The following is a 24,771-nucleotide window of genomic DNA, read 5'->3' on the forward strand; positions in this document are numbered from 1 at the left end:
ATCACGAGCGTACCGTGAATATTAGGAATCCGATAAAACATCAAATCTCCGACATCGCTGCTGCCGGAAAATGATCCTGCAAGAGCGGGACCAACGACGAAGGAAGAGAATCGTTCAACGTGACAGATGTGCAACCCTTCCTCTTATTGCTGTAGATTTCAATCTTGGGACGTTAACAAGTGACAGCATGGGAACCATTAAAAGAAACATTGTCGATATGAGCTTTCGCAGCCGAAGGCCGACTCGTGAACCCTTCAGGGCCGCACAACATAAAGCTTTACTCCTGGCCTGGGCCCGTCAACCTCGACATTGGTCTGTTGATGACTGGAAACATGTTGCCTAGTCAGAAGAGTCTCGTTTCAAATTGTATCGAATGGATGGATGTGTAAGGGTTTGGAGACAACCTCATGAATCCATGGACCCAGCATGTCAGAAGGGGACTATACAAGCTGGTGGAGGCTCTGTAATGGTGTGGGGAGCGTGCAGTTGGAGTGATGTGGGACCCATGATATGTCTAGATATGACTCGGACGGATGGCACGTACGTAAGCATCCTATGTGATCACCTGGATCCATTCATGTCCATTGTGAATTCCGACGATCTTGGGCAATTCCCACAGGACAATGCGACCCGCCACACGACCAGTGTTGCTACAGAGTGGCTCCAGCAACACTTTTCTGAGTTTAAACTCTTCAGCTGGCTACCAAACTCCCCAGGCATGAACATTATTGAGCATATCCGGAGTGCCCAGCAACTTGCTGTTCAGAAGACATCTCCCCCCCCCCCCCCTCGGATTCTCACTGATTTACAGACAGGCCATCCGGACTCATGGTGTCAATTTGTCCAATAGTACTTGAGACGTTAGTCGTGTTGCGGCACTTCTGCGTGCTCGCCGGGGCCGCACACTATATTAGGTAGGTGTTCCAGCTTTTTTTACTCTTCAATGTATATGCGTAGGCATTTAAGAGGAATTTGTTTTCAGTGGTTTCTAGAGTTCACTGCCAGATGATCTGTTGAGGTATGAGGGTGATAGTTGTTGTGTTCTTTTCACACAAGCACGAGTCCTTACTAACCTTTGCTTATCGCCATTTGCGCGTTTTCTTCCTCAACATTTTCCAAACTTGGTTATTAAATCATGGTGGGTTTTTCCGCCCTTAACGCACTTGCTAATCACCTAATTCTGCAGACCACGGTTTACAATCTGCTTATACTATGCCCACAATTCATTTACGTACATTTTACTGGGAATAAGTGATGTCAATTGAGAGTTTAAATGAGATTCTAACACGTGCTTATCTGCTGTTTCTAGGATAAACGCAGTCCTTGCCTTATTGACTGATTTTGTAATCTTCGCAGGCGTAGTTGCTATAATGACAGCATGATCGCTAATCCGCGTTTCTATGCTGACGTTGTCGATGTGGCCCGTTCTGTTTGTAGCTACTAAGTCTAAGATGTTTCCGCTGCATGTGGGCTGCCGAGATAGCTGCTCAAGGCAGTTTTGAGAAAACGTGTTCGAAATTACTTCTCACGTCTGTCTCTCTGTACCCCCTGCAATGAATCCATAGACATCCCAGTGTATACTCGGTAGGTTCAAGTAGCCTCCAACTAGTATTTCACGATCTCGGTATGTACGCGCTACTGGCCACAGGCTTGCTTTGAATGACTCTAGAACTGTTACAGCAGAGGCCGGTGGCCGGTAAAAATCCAACAATCAACTTGGTTTCACTTAGACTTCTCATATGCTGCCAGATAATTTCAGTGTCACACTCTACTTTGACTTCGCCGGCCGAAGTGGCCGTGCGGTTAAAGGCGCTGCAGTCTGGAACCGCAAGACCGCTACGGTCGCAGGTTCGAATCCTGCCTCGGGCATGGATGTTTGTGATGTCCTTAGGTTAGTTAGGTTTAACTAGTTCTAAGTTCTAGGGGACTAATGACCTCAGCAGTTGAGTCCCATAGTGCTCAGAGCCATTTCTACTTTGACTTCAATAGAGACAATATTTCATCAACTGCATTGAACACTCTCCTTCATATGGCCTCAATTCTGTCTTTCCAATAGAAGTTCCATGAGGCGCTAAATATCTCAATCAGCTCTTGGTTCTAAGAATAATTATTATTTGATGGATATATATCGTAACGAATCAGTTCGGGCATTTTCAAATCTAAAAGATGGCGAGTTTTAACGATGAACACAAGTTAATGCCGATTCCCGTTACCTTCCTTGCGTATATTAGTATTTAGGCTTTTAGGCTTGCATAATTTTGCCGAAAACGGCCATTTAAGAAAAATGGCTCTGAGCACTATGGGACTTAACTGCTGTGGTCATCAGTCCACTAGAACTTACAACTACTTAAACCTAAATAACCTAAGGACATCACATACATCCATGCCCGAGGCATGATTCGAACCTGCGACTGTAGCGGTCACGCGGTTCCAGACTGTAGCGCCTAGAACCGCAAGGCCACTTCAGCCGGCGGCCATTTAAGAAACAATAAGTCATCTACACAATGTTTGACTCATAATATTATGAAACTAAATCTCCATTTTGCGCGAACGGCACAATTCTCTCTTTCTCTATTCTTATTCGAGCGAAAAGCGTATCGATCGTGGCAATCTTAGGAGTATGGAATTTAGTGTATCAACGATTCAGCTTTAAATTTTGGTTAATATGTGGAAAACAACTGCTGAAGGTTGTGAAGAAGATGCTCTAGATCGTACGTTGCGCAGTAAAATTTGTCTTCATCTACAAAGGATGCCATGAATTAAACAAAGGCGATCCTCGATGAGGAGAAGATATGGCATGGGAATGGGGTTACCACATTTAGAAATGTAAGTGTGTTGTGTCCGACAACAGTCTTATAACTGCCAAAGAATTCATTATCGCGCTGCACCAGATATTAAATTCGTGCCCGAAAGCTTATCTAACGGGTAACACTTCATTTTTGTTTTGACAGTCAGTGGTGAAAAGTCGACAGTGGGTACTCCAACGTGGACAAATCACACAGGAATGAGTACCGTTTAAGGCAAGCAATTATTTGATATGCAACAGTGATAGTTTTCAAATAGATGCCACATTCGTATTGCTCAATCAAGACATTAACGCCTGATTATTCAATACCGAACATTACTTCCTAGTCTTAAAATTCAGAATTTTAGAATACACAACTGTGTATGTAATTTTGAGCCTAAAGTTTCGGGACAATCTGCACAAAACAATTTCATCGATTTTAACAGTAAATCTGTAAAACGGTCCTGTTTGACTGTTCATCTGTTACAATACGCTTCCTCAGAGCTACTAGACTAACTTTCATCGGGTTTTCGCTGGTAACTTGAACATAGCTGTGGGTACCATACAGGCTTCATTTCATCAAAATCGAATCATGACAAAAAAAGACAGTGTGATTTAAATTTACATCTAAAACCGTCGTATCTGTCTGCCTGTTTGAAAACGGCAATCTCTTTCATGGAGGTTTCATAGATAACTTTGACAAAGCATGGTGCACCTTACTGGCTTCATTCAATCAAAATCGAATCTCGAAAAATGTCTTAAGTGAAAGATTTATATATATACCAAGATTATAAATGGGAAAGCAACTCTATCTGTTAGGTTTTCACAACTAACTCGACGAACTGATTTGAATGAAAATTTGTTTGGCGATAGCTTCAAACATGAGGAAGAACTTTAGCTAATGTAGAAAGTATGTAGTACAAGATACTTGTTGATTTGAAGAATATTACGGGAAGTAGGGAAAACAATTGCTCTTTCAAAAAGCTGTTTACTTTTTGACTTTTCATCTTCGTCATATTTGCGAAAATGCCTTTCTTGGCTGTTATGTCCTAGCTGTTACGTTTAAAAGTAATGAATACAACGGTTACACAGTCATCAGTGCGTTTAATCTAAACTTCCAAACTATTTTTTTCGTAATGTACACAATGTATATTTTACAGCTACCTCAGCATGATGCATAGGTGCGAATTCCTGCCCCCCTGCGGACTCTGCGCCTGCCGACGCTTTGTACATTGCGACAGCTTGGGAGGGGCAAGAGTGAGGCGCACATCACAAGTTATGCTTAAGCGAACAGGCAGACATGTCAGGGGGGCTGATGTTATTGCATGTACAGTAGCTGGCTGCCTCATCATGACTCATCGAAAAAATTACTGATATGCCAGCATAGCTACAGGTAACCTCTAATCATTGAATAAATGCTTCTCGGTGAACCTGCCGTGTTAGACTTATATTCAGTGTCAAACTTTCGAAGACTCCCTCTATCATCGCAATTAGGAAATTTCAGTAGGGCTTTTGGCACTTCATTTCGTTGACCAAGTAGTGTGCAGCAGATCTCAGAGGTCACAGAAGTGTTACTAGCGATTATGTAGATGTCTGAGTCAGAACATTGATAGCGATGCTGATTTCGTTAGATGGTTGAAGACCAAACTCATTTCTCCGTTCCCTTTCACGGTGTTTCAGTGCAACACAAAGGGGGTAGCTTCTGTCTCCTTAAAGTGGATGTAACACATGCTAAACTCAATGCCTTCTATGACGACGGAATACCAGTAGATACAGCCGACAGCCACAGAATACTATTTCCATATCATAAAACATTATGGTACTTTCATTCATGAGGTTGTCTTTGGCAACAATAGATTTATAGAAATTACGATATCTAATGTGGCGTTCGTGCCCAGAGCAGAGCTCCAAAGTCATTCGCATAGTAATAATAATAATAATAATAATAATAATTTTAATAATAATAATAACCCGTGGAGACCCGGGAAAAGAATAGGCCTCCGGTATGTTCTGCCAGTCGTAAAAGGCGACGAAAAGAACAAACCACTAATAGGGCTAACCCCCCTTTAGTGTGATTAGTTGGTTCAGGACAGAACTAAAGAAGCCTCGGACAAGCGCCGTCATGGTCGGGGACGACGCTTGAACCCTATGCCCGCCCACAATGGTAACGACACTGCTAGCCAACTGGAAAATGATTTAAATCCAAATAGAGGTGTTTTGCAGGATATGCTTCCTGCAACCACCCTAGAAGGAAAACAGAGGATGAGATGGTCAGATGAAGTTAATCGACACCTCATGTTCTGTTATTACCAAGCAACAAACCTAGGAACCAACACAACTGGATACAGATCACAAGTATACACAACATTTATTACCAGATACCCAGAATTAAAATTTTTAACAGAACAACGACTAGCTGATCAGATCCGTGTAATAATCAAAAATAACAGGATACCCCAGTCAGAATTAGAAAACATCAAACAACAAGTACAACAAATACTGGAACAAAATAATGTGCAATCAGAAGAAGAAGAAAATACAATAATGGACTCAAACATCCCAGAACAAACAAACAAAGAACAACACGCACCAATTAAACAATCAGAGGAAAACGAAATCTTAAGACAGCCACCAGAACAAGCACAAATAGAACACGAAGTGACACAGATGCTAGATATAGAAGAAAAATTTCAGCTAACATATATAGAATACAAAGACACAAATACAGACATAAGACCATTCTTGCATAGACCACCAAATAACCCACAAGTCGAAACAACAATAAAAACTATCAACACAATCATACACAACAAAATAAATGAAAACACAACTATGGAAGAGTTACAACTACTGGTTTATATAGGAGCACTCACTACACTAAATATACACACTAGACAGAGATCAGAACCAACCAACACACAGAAGAAACCCACAAAACCAGCATGGCAACACAGGCTACAGATCAGAATAGAAAAACTGAGAAAGGACATCGGACAGCTAACACAATTTATAAGAAATGAAATCTCGGAAAAAAAAACGTAAAAGGTTAGGTAAAATCTCACAACAAGAAGCAACAGAGCAATTAGACGAAAAGAAGCAGAAATTACAAGCATTAGCCAAACGACTCAGAAGATACAAAAAAAGTGAAAATAGAAGGAAACAAAACCAAACATTCAACACAAACCAAAAGAAATTTTACCAGACAATAGATAACACACACATTAAAATAAACAATCCACCAAACATAACAGACATGGAACACTTCTGGAGCAACATATGGTCAAACCCGGTACAACATAACAGGCATGCACGGTGGATACAAGCCGAAACAGACACATACAAGATGTTACCACAAATGCCTGAAGTGATAATTTTGCAACATAAAGTCACCCAAGCAATTAATTCTACTCACAATTGGAAAGACCCTGGAAATGATAAAATAGCAAATTTCTGGTTAAAGAAGTTCACCTCAACACATTCACATCTAACTAAATTATTTAACAGTTACATTGCAGACCCATACACATTCCCTGATACACTTACACATGGAATAACTTATCTGAAACCTAAAGATCAAGCAGACACAGCGAACCCAGCTAAATATCGCCCCATAACATGCCTACCAACTATATACATAATATTAACTTCAATCATTAAACAGAAATTAATGACACATACAACACTGAACAAAATTATAAATGAAGAACAAAAAGGCTGTTACAAAGGAGCACGAGGATGGAAAGAGCAACTGATAATAGATGCAGAGGTGACATATCAAGCTAAAACTAAACAGAGGTCGCTACACTACGCATTCATTGATTACCAAAAAGCTTTTGATAGTGTACCCCACTCATGGTTACTACAAATATTGGAAATATACAAAGTAGATCCTAAATTGATACAGTTCCTAAACATAGTAATGAAAAATTGGAAAACCACACTTAATATCCAAACAAATTCAAATAATATCACATCACAGCCAATACAGATTAAGCGTGGAATATACCAAGGAGACTCATTAAGTCCTTTCTGGTTCTGCCTTTCTCTGAACCCACTATCCAACATGCTAAATAATACAAATTATGGATACAATATTACTGGAACATACCCACACAAAATCACACATTTGCTATACATGGATGATCTAAAACTACTGGCAGCAACAAATCAACAACTCAACCAATTACTAAAGATAACAGAAGTATTCAGCAATGATATAAGTATGGCTTTTGGAACAGACAAATGTAAAAAAAATAGCATAGTCAAGGGAAAACACACTAAACAAGAAGATTACATATTGGATAACCACAGCGACTGCATAGAAGCGATGGAAAAAACGGATGCCTATAAATATCTAGGGTACAGACAAAAAATAGGAATAGATAATACAAATATTAAAGAAGAACTAAAAGAAAAATATAGACAAAGACTAACAAAAATACTGAAAACAGAATTGACAGCAAGAAACAAGACCAAAGCTATAAATACTTATGCCATACCAATATTGACCTACTCATTTGGAGTAGTGAAATGGAGTAACACAGACCTAGAAGCACTCAATACACTTACACGATCACAATGCCACAAATATAGAATACATCACATACATTCAGCAACAGAAAGATTCACATTAAGCAGAAAGGAAGGAGGAAGGGGATTTATCGATACAAAAAACCTACATTATGGACAGGTAGACAATTTAAGAAAATTCTTTATAGAACGAGCAGAAACTAGCAAAATACACAAAGCAATCACTCATATAAATACATCGGCTACACCACTACAATTTCATAACCACCTCTACAACCCTTTAGACCACATAACATCAACAGATACGAAGAAAGTAAATTGGAAAAAGAAAACACTTCATGGCAAGCACCCGTATCATCTAACACAGCCACACATCGATCAAGACACATCCAACACATGGTTAAGAAAAGGCAATATATACAGTGAGACGGAAGGATTCATGATTGCAATACAGGATAAAACAATAAACACCAGGTATTACAGCAAGCATATTATTAAAGATCCCAATACCACAACAGATAAATGCAGACTTTGTAAACAACAAATAGAAACAGTAGATCACATCACAAGCGGATGTACAATACTAGCAAATACAGAATACCTCAGAAGACATGACAATGTCGCAAAAATAATACATCAACAGCTTGCCTTACAACATAAACTTTTAAAACAACAAGTTCCTACATACAAGTATGCACCACAAAATGTACTGGAGAATGATGAATACAAATTATACTGGAACAGAACCATTATAACAGATAAAACAACGCCACATAACAAACCTGACATCATACTCACCAATAAAAAGAAGAAATTGACACAACTAATCGAAATATCTATACCCAATACAACAAATATACAAAAGAAAACAGGAGAAAAAATTGAAAAATACATCCAACTGGCTGAGGAAGTCAAAGACATGTGGCATCAGGATAAAGTTGACATCATACCAATTGTAGTATCAACTACAGGAGTCATACCACACAATATCCACCAGTAGATCAATGCAATACAGCTACATACAAACACATATATACAACTACAGAAATCCGTAATTATTGATACATGTTCAATTACCCGAAAGTTCCTAAATGCAATATAACACATACCGTACAGTTAATAGGAAGTGACGCTTGATCAAGGTCCGCGTCACTTTCCATTCTCAACCAGACTTAACGTCTGAGAAAGTAAAGAAATAATAATAATTTCGTTTGGCTCAACATCTTGAGGCAGAATTCGGACTTGATGCCACTTCGGCGACGTTCGTGTCCATATCCTACCCAGTAGTCCTGCAGAGGAAAGGGAACTACAATTTAATGTGAAATCCGAACCACTCGTGGTTCCAGGCGAAACTTCACATCATTGACAGGACCAGAGCACGTTAACAGTACACACACGTAGTTGGATCGGGATTCTAGCCAGTGACGTTTCCGTTTCCAGGCACTGTTTACCACTACATCACAATGCTTGAGATCGTTGGTATTGACAGAGAAACGTATCAGCTGCCACATTCACAAGATTTTTTTTAAGTGCAGTAACAGCGAGACCAACAGTGTCTCTTTAAGTTTCTTGGTACGTCGAAAGATTGTTTGAACACCGCTTTTCCCCAGGATTCTGCCAATATTATTCGCTGTTGCTTCGAAGGAAGGAAGGAGTGCCACAGGCAGATAACTGTCTGATGCCTGAGTTTGTCTGTGTTTCTGTTTCTTAGAGACAACTAAGGTAATCTCTGGTTCGCTTGAGCCGTCTCTCCGGAATGCGTCTCTTAACCATCTGATCGTGAAATCCAGGTTTTCTCTTTCACAAACAGTATCAGCTCTCTGTGTCAGCGTGATTCAAGCAGTGGCCTTTTAGGTTGGGTGATGAGATCTTTGCACACTGAGACATAGATGACTAGATGTTCGCTACCTGTGAAAAGAGTTCCTTAGCTGCCCAATTGATTTTCGTTCTAGTGGAGTATTTGAAAATTGTAGTGCTCTTTCTGTCTCCATCATAACTGTTCAAGTGATAAAAGAACACGTGGAAAGTTTCGATTACAATTACCCAGATCATAAAGGTGTAATCAACATAGCAAAAACGGGAAGATGCCCGATGAGGAGTTGAATTTGACGAGTTCTTCGACATGGTGCCTTCAGAAAGTTGCCCTTTTTGTAGACAATGAAGAAGATACTGACACGAGAAAATCGCCGTCAGGAAGTCGTTCGAGAAAGTCACTGTGAAAAACTACATACCTGTATTTCAGTACTATAGGGAGCCGAATAACTCCCATGTAATTACCTATCATTTGTCGATATCACTCACAATATCTCTTAAGTGACCTAAATTTTGGTCCAAAATACTTCACACATTAAACTTTCTGGCAGATTAAAACTGTATGCCGGACTGAGACTCGAACTCGGGACCTTTGCCTTTCGCGGGCAAGTGCTCTACCATATGAGCTACCCAAGCAGGACTCACGACCCGTCCTCACAGCCTCAGTTCTGCCAGTACTTCGTCTCCTACCTTCCAAACTTCAGAAGCTCTCCTGTGAACCTTGCAGAACTGCCACTATTGGAAGAAAGGATATTACAAAGACATTCACCAGTCTGTGGCTAAGCCACGTCTCCGCAATAATCTATCTTCCAGGAGTGCTAGTTCAGGAAGGTTCGCAGGAGACCTTCTGTGAAGTTTGGAAGGTAGGAGACGAGGTACTGGCAGAACTGAGGCTGTGAAGATGGATCCTGAGACGTGCTTGGGTAGCTCATACCGTAGAGCACTTGCCCGCGGAAGGCAAAGGTCCCGAGTTCGACTCTCGGTCCGGCACACAGTTTTAATCTGCCAGGAAATTTCATATCAGCGCACACTCCGCTGCTGAGTGAAAATCTGATTCTGGACACTTCACACATTTGTCGCTGGACATCCTTTAATGATGCCAGATGACATTATCTTTATGTTGGAACACAGTGATAGATATTTAACTAATTCAGTCCCCCCGCCCCCCTCTCCCCCCGCTAATCATGGACCTTGCAATTGGTGGGGAGGGTTGCGTGCCTCAGCGATACAGATAGCCGTACCGTAGGTGCAACCATAACGGAGGGGTATCTGTTGAGAGGCCAGACAAACGCGTGGTTCCTGAAGAGGGGCAGCAGCCTTTTCAGTAGTTGCAGGGGCCACAATCTGGGTGATTGACTGATTTGGCTTTGTAGCACTAACCAAAACGGCCTTGGTGTGCTGGTACTGCGAACGGCTGAAAGCAAGGGGAAACTACAGCGGTAATTTTTCCCGAGACCATGCAGCTTTACTGTATGGTTAAATGACGATGGCGTCCTCATGGGTAAAATATTCCGGAGGTAAAATAGTCCCCCATTCGGATCTCCGGCCGGGGACTACTCAAGAGGATATCGTTATCAGGAGAAAGGAAACTGGCGTTCTACGGATCGTAGCGTGGAATGTCAGATCCCTTAATGGCGCAGGTAGGTTAGAAAGTTTAAAAATGGAAATGGATAGGGAAGGGAACAATTGACAGTAATGGGAGAAAGAAATACAGTAGAAGAAGAATGGGTGGCTTTGAGGGATGAGGTAGTTAAGGCAGCAGAGGATCCAGTAGGTAAAAACACGAGGGCTAGTGGAAATCCTTGGGCAACAGAAGAAATATTGAATTTAATTGATGAAAGGAGAAAATATAAAAATGCGGTAATTGAAGTAGGCAAAAATGAATACAAAAGTCTCAAATATGAGGTCGAAAGGAAGTACAAAATGGCTAAGCAGGGACGTCTAGAGGACAAATGTAAGGATGTAGAGCCTTATCACACTAGGGTTCAAAATGGCTCTGAGCACTATGCGACTTAAATTCTGAGTCATCAGTGGCCTAGAACTTAGAACTAATTAAACCTAACTAAACTACGGACATCACACACATTCATGCCCGAAGCAGGATTCGAACCTGCGACCGTAGCGGTCGCTCGGTTACAGACTGTAGCGCCTAGAACCGCACAGTCGCTCCGGGCGGCTATCTCACTAGGGGTAAGATAGATACTGCCTACAGGAAAATTAAACAGACCTTTGGAGAAAACAGAACCATTTGTATGAATATCAAGATCCCAGAATGAAACCCAGTTCTAAGCAAAGAACTGAAAGCAGAAAGGTGGAAGGAGTATTTAAAGAATGTATACAAGGGCGATGTACTTGAGGACAATATTATGGAATTGGAAGAGGATGTAGCTGAAGATGAAATGGGAGATATGGCACTGCATGAAGAGTTTGACAGAGCACTGAAAGACCTGAGTCGGAAAAAGGCCCCAGAGTAGGCAACATTCCATTAGAACTGCTAACAGCCGCCGGTCGAAGTGGCCGTGCGGTTAAAGGCGCTGCAGTCTGGAAACGCAAGACCGCTACGGTGGCAGGTTCGAATCTTGCCTCGGGCATGGATGTTTGTGATGTCCTTAGGTTAGTTAGGTTTAACTAGTTCTACGTTCTAGGGGACTGATGACCTCAGCAGTTGAGTCCCATAGTGCTCAGAGCCCTTTGAACCGTTTTTTTTTTTTTTTGCTAACAGCCTTGGGAGAGGCAGTCCTGACAAAACTCTACCATCTGGTGACCAAGACGTATGAGACAGGCGAAATACCCTCAGATTTCAAGAAGAATATAATAATTCCAATCCCAAAGAAAGCAGGTGTTGACAGATGTGAAAATTACCGAACTATCAGTTTAATAAGTCACGGCTGCAAAATACTAACACGAATTCTGTACAGGCGAATTGAAAAACTGGTAGAAGCCGACCTCGGGGAAGATCAGTTGGCCGGCCGCGGTGGCCGTGCGGTTCTAGGCGCTTCAGTCAGGAACAGCGAGACTGCTACCGTCGCAGGTTCGAATCCTGCCTCGGGCATGGATGTGTGTGATGTCTTTAGGTTAGTTAGGTTTAAGTAGTTCTAAGTTCTAGGTGACTGATGACATCCGATGTTAGGTCCCATAGTGCTCAGAGCCATTTGAACCATTTTTGAAGATCAGTTTGGATCCGTAGAAATATTGGAAGACGTGAGGCAATACTGACCCTACGACTCTTCTTAGAACCTAGATTAATGAAAGGCAAACCTACGTTCCTAGCATTTGTAGACTTAAAGAAAACTTTGATAATGTTGACTGGAATACTCTCTTTCAAATTCTGAAGGTGTTAGGGGCAAAATAGAGGGAGCGAAAGGGTATTTACAATTTGTACAGAAACCAAATGGCAGTTATAAGAGTCGAGGACAATGAAAGGGAAGCAGTGGTTGGGAAGGGAGTGAGACAGAGTTGTAGCCTATCCCCGATGTTATTCGATCTGTGTATTGAGCAAGCAGTGAAGGAAACAAAAGAAAATTTCGGGGTAGGTATTAAAATCCATGGAGAAGAAATAAAAAATTTGAGATTCGCCAATGACATTGCAATTCTGTCAGAGACAGCAAAGGACTTGGAAGAGCAGTTGAACGAAATGGATAATAACTTGAAAGGAGTATATAAGATGAACATCAACAACAGCAAAATGAGGATAACGGAATGTAGTCGAATTAAGTCGGGTGATGCTGAGGGAATTAGATTAGGAAATGAGACAATTAAAGTAGTAAAGGAGTTTTGCTATTTGGGGAACAAAATATCTGATGATGGTCGAAGTAGAGAGGATATAAAATGTAGAATGGCAATGGCAAGGAAAGCGTTTCTGAAGAAGAGAAATTTGTTAACATCGAGTACAGATTTAAGTGTAAGGAAGTCGTTTCTGAAAGTTTTTGCATGGAGTGTAGCCATGTATGGAAGTGAAACATGGACGATGAATTGTTTGGACAAGAAGAGAATAGAAGCTTTTTAAATGTGGTGCTACAGAAGAATGCTGAAGATTAGTTGGGTAGATCACATAACTAATGGGGATGTATTGAATAGGATTGGAGAGAAGAAAAGATTGTGGCACTGAGTTGAAGAAGGGATCGGTTGGTAGGACATGTTCTAAGGCATCAAGGAATCACAAATTTACTATAGGAGGGCAGCGTGCGGGCTGAAAATCGTAGAGGGAGACCAAGAGATGAATACACAAAGCAGGTTCATAAGTATGTAGGTTGCAGTAGGTACTGGGAGATGAAGAAGCTTGCACAGGATAGAGTAGCATGGAGAGATGCGTCAAACTAGTCTGAGGACTGAAGACCACAACAACAATAACAATTCAGTTTCTTTCTATGCACAGCAAATACCCATTAAACATAATATCTACAAAAACTTCCATGAAATCGGAAATGGTGGCCAGAACTTAAGGACATAAGTATGACGCTATGTGTTGCTGCCAAGTAACAGACCTCCATAAAACTTGGGCCATTCGTAGATAGTTCTTCAGCATCATAGCACAGAAGGTAATTGAAAGCAACACGCAATGAGACAATGAGACAAACAGAAATGACAACTTTTATTCTCAGACAATATTTTCACTGAAGTCACTGCCATTTACGGTCGTCCGCATGTCATTACGAAAGGCGAGACGTTGTTCGTAATAATATGTGAGATCACCACGGACGACAAACCGTGCTCCGCAGCGTGCTCCCATACTGACCAACAGGTTGGAACAGAGTCCTTGTGGTGGGTGGGTCCACGCCCCCAACAGCGCGGCTGACAACTCTTCGATGTACTTCGGTGCAAGTCAAAGAGCTGCAATACGCCTCCCCAACGCACCCGACACATGCCCCATGGGATTTATATCAGGGTAACGGCTAGGCATGTCCATTCGCCGAATACCCTCTCATTCCAAGAACTACTCCACATGCACAGTTCGATGCAGTCGCGAACTGTCATCATGTAACAGAAATCAGGGAGAATGCAACAGTGAAAAGACACACGTGGGGAAAGAGTACAGTGTGTTGGCCGTATTCAAAGATTTGGATGTCAGTACACCGTTGCAACATTTTGCCTTGTGGCATTATAACACTTGGGCCACCAAATTTAAGTATCCAATTGTTAACTAAAGCTTGGACAACTGTATTTGCTTGCTGATCTGGGAGACTCACAATGGCTAGATAGCGTGAAAAGTGACCTATAATTGTAAGAACATACTTATTACCAGCAGGTGTTTTGTGAAATGGCCCGTAGAGATCCAGTCCACAGATTTAAAATGGACATGAAGCCTCGGGGAGCCTCTGTAAGGGTATTTTTGAACGAGAAAGTTTAGCTCGTTGTGCGCACGCAATGCAATTACGAACGTACTGCGCAATATCCTTTTTTTCTGGTTTGCCACCAAAATCGCTCTGAAAAGGGAAATGCAAAGGCTCAATCTAGATATAGTAGGGGTCAGTGAAGTGAAGTGAAAGGAAGACAAGGATTTCTGTTCAGATGAGTTCCGTGTAATATCAACAGCAGCAGAAAATGGTATAACAGGTGTAGGATTCGTTATGAATAGGAAGGTAGGGCAGAGGGTGTGCTACTGTGAACAGTTCAGTGACCGGGTTGTTCTAATCAGAATCGGCAGCAGACCAACACGCGACAACGATAGTTCAGGTATACATGCCGACGTCGCAAGCTGAAGATGAACAGAGAGAGAAAGTGTATGAGGATATTGAAAGGGTAATGCAGTATGTAAAGGGGGACGAAAATCTAATAGTCATGGGCGACTGGAATGCAGTTGTAGGGGAAGGAGTAGAAGAAAAGGTTACAGGAGAATATGGGCTTGGGACAAGGAATGAAAGAGGAGAAAGACAAATTGAGTTCTGTAACAAGTTTCAGCTGGTAATAGCGAATACCCTGTTCAAGAATCACAAGAGGAGGAGGTATACTTGGAAAAGGCCGGGAGATATGGGAAGATTTCAATTAGATTACATCATGGTCAGACAGAGATTCCGAAATCAGATACTGGATTGTAAGGCGTACCCAGGAGCAGATATAGGCTCAGATCACAATATAGTAGTGATGAAGAGTAGGCTGTAGTTCAAGACATTAGTCAGGAAGAATCAATACGCAAAGAAGTGGGATACGGAGGCACTAAGGAATGACGAGGTACGTTTGAAGTTCTCTAACGCTATAGATACAGGAATAGCGCACTAGGCAGTACAGTTGAAGAGGAATGGACATCTCTAAAAAGGGCCATCACAGAAGTTGGGAAGGAAAACATAGGTACAAAGAGGGTAGCTGCGAAGAAACCATGGGTAACAGAAGAAATACTTCAGTTGATTGATGAAAGGAGGAAGTACAAACATGTTCCGGGAAAATCAGGAATACAGAAATACAAGTCGCTGAGGAATGAAATAAATAGGAAGTGCGGGGAAGCTAAGACGAAATGGCTGCAGCAAATATGTGAAGACATCGAAAAAGATATGGTTGTCGGAACGACAGACTCAGCATACAGGAAAGTCAAAACAACCTTTGGTGACATTAAAAGCAACGGTGGTAACATTAAGAGTGCAACGGGAAGTCCACTGTTAAATGCAGAGGAGAGAGCAGATAGGTGGAAAGAATATATTGAAAGCCTCTATGAGGGTGAAGATTTGTCTGATGTGATAGAAGAAGAAACAGGAGTCGATTGAGAAGAGATAGGGGATCCAGTATTAGAATCGGAATTGAAAAGAGCTTTGGAGGACTTACGGTAAAATAAGGCAGAAGGGATAAATAACATTCCATCAGAATTTCTAAAATCATTGGGGGAAGTGGCAACAAAAGACTATTAACGTTGGTGTGTAGAATATATGAGTCTGGCGACATACCATCTGACTTTCGGAAAAGCATCATCCACACAATTCCGAAGACGGCAAGAGCTGACAAGTGCGAGAATTATCGCACAATCAGCTTAACAGCTCATGCATCGAAGCTGCTTACAAGAATAATATACAGAAGAATGGAAAAGAAAATTGAGAATGCGCTAGGTGACGATCAGTTTGGCTTTAGGAAAATTAAAGGGACGAGAGAGGCAATTCTGACGTTACGGCAAATAATGGAATCAAGGCTAAAGGAAAATCAAGACACTTTCATAGGATTTGTCGACCTGGAAAAAGCGTTCGACAATATAAAACGGTGCAAGCTGTTCGAGATTCTGAAAAAAGTAGGGGTAAGCTATAGGGAGAGACGGGTCATATACAATATGTACAACAACCAAGAGGGAATAATAAGAGTGGACGATCAAGAACGAAGTGCTCGTATTAAGAAGGGTGTAAGACAAGGCTGTAGCCTTTCGCCCCTACTCTTCAGTCTGTACATCGAGGAAGCAATGATGGAAATAAAAGAAAGGTACAGGAGTGGAATTAAAATACAAGGTGAAATGATATCAATGATACGATTCGCTGATGACATTGCTATCCTGAGTGAAAGTGAAGAAGAATTAAATGATCTGCTGAACGGAATAAACTGTCTAATGAGTACACAGTATGGTTTGAGAGTAAATCGGAGAAAGACGAAGGTAATGAGAAGTAGTAGAAATGAGAACAGCGAGAAACTTAACATCAGGATTGATGGTCACGAAGTCAATGAAGTTAAGGAATTCTGCTACCTAGGCAGTAAAATAACCAATGACGGACGGAGCAAGGAGGACATCAAAAGCAGACTCGCTATGGCAAAAAAGGCATTTTTGGCCAAGAGAAGACTACTGATATCAAATACCGGCCTTAATTTGAGGAAGAAATTTCTGAGGAAGTACGTCTGGAGTACAGCATTGTATGGTAGTGAAACATGGACTGTGGGAAAACCGGAACAGAAGAGAATCGAAGAATTTGAGATGTGGTGCTATAGACGAATGTTGAAAATTAGGTGGACTGATAAGGTAAGGAATGAGGAAGTGCTTCGCAGAATTGGAGAAGAGAGGAACATGTGGAAAACACTGATAAGGAGAAGGGACAGGATGATAGGACATCTGTTAAGACATGAGAGAATGACTTCCATGGTACTAGAGGGAGCTGTAGAGGGCAAAAACTGTAGAGGAAGACAGATATTGGAATACGTCAAGCAAATAATTGAGGACGTAGGTTGCAAGTGCTACTCTGAGATGAAGAGGTTAGCACAGGAAAGGAATTCGTGGCGGGCCGCATCAAACCAGTCAGTAGACTGATGACCAAAAAAACACGTCTTTCGGTTGTCCGCTGTCCACCGTGTCCTGCAAGGAGGATATGATCGTTGGCCTCTGCCATTATTTCTTGTCTAAGGTGTTGGGGAACAACAATTCGCGGTCCAAGTTTTGTTTTACGGCATAATACACCATCTTCAAAGCAAAATTGTTTTTGAGATGCGTATTTTTTGCATTCTGTATCCTCATCTTGTGCCTTTCTCCAGTCCTCAGTATCTCGGCCTGTTGCTTCCAAAAGTGCTATTTTCCGACTTAGGAAATCTGCATTCGTGTGGTTTTTGCCTGGTTTATGGATAACTTCGAAATCCATTTCGGAAAGACATAGGGCCCAGCGGGTGAGACGACTAGATGGATCCTTTAATCCAAACAACCATTTTAAAGCTGCCTGGTCTGTAATAACCTTGAATTTCCTGCCATACAAGTAGCATTTAAAGTATTTGATGCCATAAATAACACTTACCAAATCCTTCTCCGCTGTGGAATAATTTCTTCCTGCCGTTGTTAGTTGTCTCGAAGCGTAGCCTATGGGGTGTTCCGCGCCATTAATATTCTGACTCAAAACAACTCCTACTGAATGACCACTTGCGTCACAGGATAAAATAACTTCTTTATTATAATCTGGGTAGGCTAATACTGGACTGTGTTAACTTATCTTTAAGGGTTTGAAATGCTGATTCACAATCTTCAGACCAATGAAATTTTGCACCCCTTTTTGAATAATTGGGTTAAGGGTCGGGCAATGTCAGCAAAATTTTGAACATATTTTCGGTAATACGATGCCAGACGAATGAAACTTTGTACCTCCTTAACGCGTTGTGGTGTTGGGAAGTCCTTAACTGCCGAAATTAATCGATGATCTGTTTTAATTCCTTTTTCACTAATGACATGCCCAAGGTATGTAACCTCTGCCAATGAAAAACTACATTTTTCCATATTTAATGTTAATTTAGCTTTTCTAAGTCTCTGAAAAACATTAATAAGACGCACAGGATGTTCATTAATGTGTTTGGAGAATACAATAATATCGTCTAGATATACACAACATTGTTGAGTTTTGAGTCCTCGCAATACTCCATCGAGTAGTCTTTGACAAGTTGCTGGTGCATTTTTCAAACCGAAAGGCATTCTTTTAAATTGCCAGTGGCCTCCAGGGGTAGAAAATGCTGTTTTATGCCTATCTTCAGGTGCAACTTCCAATTGATGATATCGGCTACGTAGATCGATTGTTGAAAAGTATTTACTGTTACTCAAACTGTCAATGATATCTGTAATGTTTGGAAGAGGATAAACATCTGAGATAGTTTGTTTGTTAAGGTGTCTGTACTCACAAGAAAATCTATATCGTTTCGTACCGTCGGGAGACTTCTTTGGAATAATTACGATATTTGAATTATAAGGCGAATCAGAATATTGTACAATTCCATCTTTTAGATGCTGTTCTAAAAATTCATCCAGCACTGGCTGTAAGTGATGGCGGAACTCTATAAGGCTTCCTATAAACTGGGGGGCTATTTCCTGTTGACATCCTATGCTGTGTGATATCTGTTGCTGGCAGTGGACCTTCTGCATTAAATAAATCTTGGAACTCAACTAAAATTGCTTCTATCGTGTCTCTATCATTTCCTTTCAAATGCTCAATCTTCTGGCGTAATGCGGTTTTATAGGCGTCTGGTTTCCGACCATCAGTAATATCTGACCAAATGAAGTCTTCTTCTTCAAAAGTACTGACTGTAGCTACTAATATTCCCTTATGCAACTCTTTGTCCTCCAGTCCGAAATTGTCAATATGTACCAGTACTTTTCTTTCTCCCTCAGCGTCTTGAACCCGTACAACACTCCTACGTACAAAACAATGTGATACATCTAATTCCTCATTTTCCTCTAAAGGCTCTATTAGACACACTGTATCTGTAGGTACTTCGGGGTCAACGGTCATCCAGAAAAGTTTTCCTGAGCCAGATGGTATCTGATCCCGCGAATCAACCTTCAAGGACGTTGCACGCAGTGTAGTTGATTTCGCCTTCCGGTTGGGGAAATCTTGCGGCAGTGGGCCCTTTGCAGCGGTGTCACCCAGCTGAAACACTATTCCGCTAAGTTCTACAGTTTGCTATCTGAGGTAGATTTTAGCGTGATGTTTATTCAGGAAATCCAGTCCTTGGATCGCGTCGTACCCGTCAGTTTGTTACCACTTCTACATCTTCCTGAAATTGTACACCGTGAATATAGAAAATCAGTGATGTACATCCTAATGACTTCACTGTACCTCCTCCTACTCCACTCAATCTATACCTTGGAGGGTCATATTTCTTTTCTCCAACACATTCATTACTTACTATTGATACGTTTGCGCCTGTATCCACTAGTATCCTTGCCTCTTTATCCTGTATGGTAGCAGATAACCAGCATTCCGCCTTAACATTCGCCTTAATGGCATGTAATTTTATTGGGAACGCCTGGCGCCGGCTCCGACGTTCCCGTTTGAGTTTAACTGATTTCTATTTCCAAAAACTTTCTTAGACCTGCATTCCTTGAATGTGTGACCTATTCTTTGACAATTAGTGCATTTAGGTTGTCTGCAATTTTTTGCTATATGGCCCTGTCGATCGCACCTAAAACGACGTACTCCTGCTGAAAATACATTTCGCTTCTCCTTGTATCTGGTGGCAATGTCTATTTCTTCGAAAGCCGTCGCCACAGATACAGCTTCTGCTAAATTTTTAGGAAACTCTGCCCTGACACGACGGGACGTTTCAGGAGGTAACCCACGTAAAAATGTATCCAGAGCTCTATCTTCTGCCTCTTGTAAAATAACTTTATTTGCTTCATCACTAGTTGTCAACTGATAGGTGTTAATATTAACTTTTCTAATCCTATCTACAAAGCTTTCTAACGACTCGTTTTGCCTCTGAGCGATAGTGTGTAATTTTTCCCTATAAAATCTACGGCTGTTCTGTTTTTGAAAACGTTTAAGTAATCCTTTCTTCAATTCCTCAAATGTTGGAGCATTCCGTAATTCTTCATGGTATAATACATGTGCTTTAGCCTCTCCTAGCAATCTTAACTTTGTCATTTGTAAGAGCTGTTCATCTGACCATGATCCTAACTTTGCAGCTGCTACTAAGTCTTCAAAAAAGGCTCTTATATCCTTGCCAGATTTACCTGAAAAAGGAATTACTAAGGCTGCTGCTGTGGAATCTAGGATGGGAGGGATTGAACCGGTTTTCCTAACCTCACTCAACTGTTTAAATAATGCATTATTATCATTTTTAAGTTGTACTATTTGATTAACTAAGCTCTGAATAGCTTCCTCAGTAGAAACCGCTTGTGGTACTGACTCTCACTTTGTACGATTTCGTGTGATCATTTTACGAACTGTTAGTTACACAATGTTACTACACTGAATGAAAAAGATGTTTAAATATATTCGACAAAATCTTAAAATCATGAGAAAAAATAGACTTCTAAATAAGAAAATATTAATGTCATGCATACCTCTATCCTTTCACCCATTAAACAATACTCATATTTAGCCAAGGGTTTTTTCTCTGACACCAAATGTTAACACTTCTGTCACTAAATGTAACTGGGTTTTCCCTTTTGATGCTAGTCAATTGTCAGGATGAGCATTCTAAAGCATTATGTCAGGGTGAAAATACTAAATTAATTAATTTTACTCTCTTAACAACATGTGGACAGGGTGGGTTCTTCCTTGGCTCGGGTATGAGGTCGAATGAAACATCATTTTTACATAAGATAACTTTTATTGAATAGTTGTGCAACTGTTTCTTACTCGATGTTCTGGCTCGGAGAGCGGCAGCTGTGTCGTTCGCGAAGTCTTCTGCTGCGGCTGCGGCGGCGGCGGCGTCGGATTACGCGTGGCAGTGTGTATCTCGTGTCGCCGTCTCGCCCAGCTGATTGGATACACGCAGCGCGAGGTGGCCCGTTTAATTATTGCGAGCGAAGTCGTGCATCGGATGGTGATATCTTGGATGTGGCGTCCCAGTGTTTCTCTTCTCTAATAGGCCGCGTGTGTTGTGCGTCGGCCAGCGGAGCGGCGCGGCGGGGGAAGGCCAGTGTCCTGGACTCGAACAACGGACTCCCGCTTGCCAGCCTTCGGCTGTCAGGTCTTCATCCCAGCTCACAGGTGACTGCTGACGTCAGGCCGTCTCCTTCCCGTCCTCACGAGTCACCCTGGTATGTAAAAATCAGACTTCAAATACCTTTTAAAATCTGTCTTCTGGCGCCGCGGCTGCTGCTTGCTATTCCATTACAGCGGCGCTCTTGGTGCGTCTGTGCATGATGCAGTCTCTTCTTGCATGACGGTCTTCAGCACCGAAACTGACTGGAAGCTACTGCTACGCTTCTTCACTTCTTCGTCTTCTTCGTCTCTCGTCCGTCGGGCCCACTGCGTCTCGCGTATTTATTCACTTCAGTTTACTGGAGGTGAACGACTTCACGGTCATTGCCTCTTCTGTCACGTTGAGAAGCTTCCCAAAGAATCTTCTTAACGTCGGTCATTGGCTCTTGGAATGTAGGAGAGAGCCTCTGATCACATGTGATGACTGAGAAGCACGTGAGCCGGTCGGGCCGCCCGCTTATGTGGAACTTGCTGACTTCACGGTCATTGTCTCTTCTGCTCTGCTGTTCTGCCGGCTGTTTACCAGTATGTAACTCTCTAAACTAAACCAAGTTTTTCATTTATATTCTAATTTCTACTTCACTTTGATTTCACTAATTTATTTTCTTAAGTACCACTCAACAATATCCAGAAAACCGTCATAAATCGCGCTGTTTTTCACTGTAGCTATTGCCTTTCAATAAAAGTGTCACTTGTGTTCGTATCATGGTGTATTTCTTTCGGTCACCTTGTGTACTCTTCTGTAGCAGATTTTTCTATGTATGATCGACGTTTCATCGAGCTATGTTGCTTCGTGAAAGCTACTTTTGTCCTTACGTTTTGCACACCAATCAGGAATGGATGAAGAAGAATTACACTCTTCAAAACAAACGATGTCTTAAATGGCTGAGATAACTCTTCTTTGAAATTACTCTTGCAAAAGACTTTCAGTTCACCACGCATTCTGGGCGTACTACATAAAGTTCACTAAAATGAGTGATGTTAGGTAAACGAATTAAAATTTGAAACCGCTGGGAGCGATAGATTACCACTTTAAGTGCTTAAAAATATTCTTTAAGCATCCTTAAATACTCTCTTCATGCTGATGTTTCACAAAACCCTCCGATTATCCTCAGAATACCTCTTAGTACAGCACAGACTTTTTCTAAGTTTCCATTTAAACCACCAGAATCCCATGTATAAATAGTTGCTACTGACGATGCAGTTCAGTGTAACCCATTGCATAATTTAAGCATACTTGCTGTGCGATTGATAACTCCTATCCATGTATCCTTATGGACCAAAAGAAACTAAAGTCGGCTTTTCCCTGAACAGCAGCGTAAATAGCTTTAATCAAACCCGATTTTGCTTTGACACTCTGAAAACAGCCGCAGTACTATCAAAACATTCACTCCAGAATGAGATTTTCACTCTGCAGCGGAGTGTGCGCTGATATGAAACTTCCTGGCAGATTAAAACTGTGTGCCCGACCGAGACTCGAACTCAGGACCTTTGCCTTTCGTGGGCAAGTGCTCTTGTGCCAGGAAGTTTCAAAACATTCACTATTGGAAACATGAAAAATTTAAGTTAAACATGGTCCCATCTATCAATAAGGAATGGAAAGCTATGGCTTCATTATCGGTATTGCTTATGCTGCAAAAGTTGGTAAGATTATCACTGGCTCAGTCTACATTTTCCCATTGGAGGGGGGTGGGTGGCTGGGTGGGGGGGAGGGTGGGGGGGGGGGGGAACTGCAAAAGAAGCAAAAACTCAGCGAAAACTTCACTTATTCTGTTAGACCACGTATTAGAATGTGAGACAAATCGACCAGTAGATTGCACACTATCCTCCGCCCCCTTCTCACTCACACAGGCATACAAACATCAAAAATGAAAGAAATGCCATTATTTCTGCTCAGAGGAGTGTTGCACTTGAGTATAGAAGTTGGACGAAACATCAAATGGTTCAAATGGCTCTGAGCACCATGGGACTTAAAATCTGAGTTCATCAGTCCCCTAGAACTTAGAACTACTTAAACCTAACTAATCTAAGGACATCACACACACCCATGCCTTAGGCAGGATTCGAACCTGCGACCGTAGTAGGCGCGCGGTTTCGGACGGGAGTGCCTAGAACCGGCGGTGAAACATATTTCACTCACTTCCGACCTGATACTGAAGTTCCTTCATGGCGTACACCAGGACAGTCATCAATGTTACAATTACCGTGTAACTTGCCGATTATGTGCACTATGTCAGTCAGAAACCGGTACCAGTCATGTTGCCATAATGGTAAAGCGATGGGCACGCATTTCGATGGAGCAGAAATCAAAATCTCATCCACCCACACCTTTTCTACATTGGTTTATGTGACTGTTAAGCTGATTTATTTGGAGCGGATGTAGCTGATTTACTTCCCTGTTGTTGTCAGTTTCCAGCTATTGCTCACCCTCTATGGTTTTCATTGGTAGATGGTTGATGCTTTCGTCATTCCTTCCACAACCAGTATCTCGAAATTTATGTGACGTTTGTATGGCTACTTTTCTCATGTTCTGTATACCTGACAAGACAAATTCCCTTACTATATGTACGCATTCCATTTGCAGTTATATGATCACCTTGGATGACGCTCGAAATACTCCGCACTTCGTATGGAGAATATAATGGTTTTGCATGTAAGGATTCTCTTGAGAGCTCCCTTTGTCTTTCTGATACTTAATTACATGTTACCAGTGATTTGTTTCTCTGAATTCCAGGACATGGTCATCTAAAATCAAACTTGCCACAGTCAATAACTCAAACTTTCTCTTTGGTTGCCTATCGCATACTGCACTTTTTGTAGCTGTTTACTTCACGAAATGATTTCCTCATCGTACTTTGGTAGTCACTTCTATTCTGTTTCTTTAAAAGAAGCTTGTAGATCACTTCTTTTGGTTTGCACGCAACTAAAAAGTTCCTTCGTATCTACTGGCCTTTTATTTTACAGTGTTTTCCATTAGCACTGATAATACCACATTTTTATCAACGCTGCTCCTTTGGCTTTATCCAAAAGTGGTTGGGTTTGGTTGTTTGTGGGAAGAGACCAAACTGCAAGGTCATCGGTCTCGTCGGATCAGGGAAGGACGGGGAAGGAAGTCGGCCGTGCCCTTTCAGAGGAACCATCTCGGCATTTGCCTGGAGCGATTTAGGAAAATCTAAACTAGGATGGCCGGATGCGGGGTTGAAAAGTCGTCCTCCAAAAGTGGAATACTTAACTCTGTCTCTCATAGACTAGCGTCTCTATTGATGGTTAACAATTTACTACCAC

The sequence above is a fragment of the Schistocerca nitens genome, chromosome 5 (genome assembly GCF_023898315.1).
Source record: "Schistocerca nitens isolate TAMUIC-IGC-003100 chromosome 5, iqSchNite1.1, whole genome shotgun sequence".
Taxonomy (NCBI): domain Eukaryota; kingdom Metazoa; phylum Arthropoda; class Insecta; order Orthoptera; family Acrididae; genus Schistocerca; species Schistocerca nitens.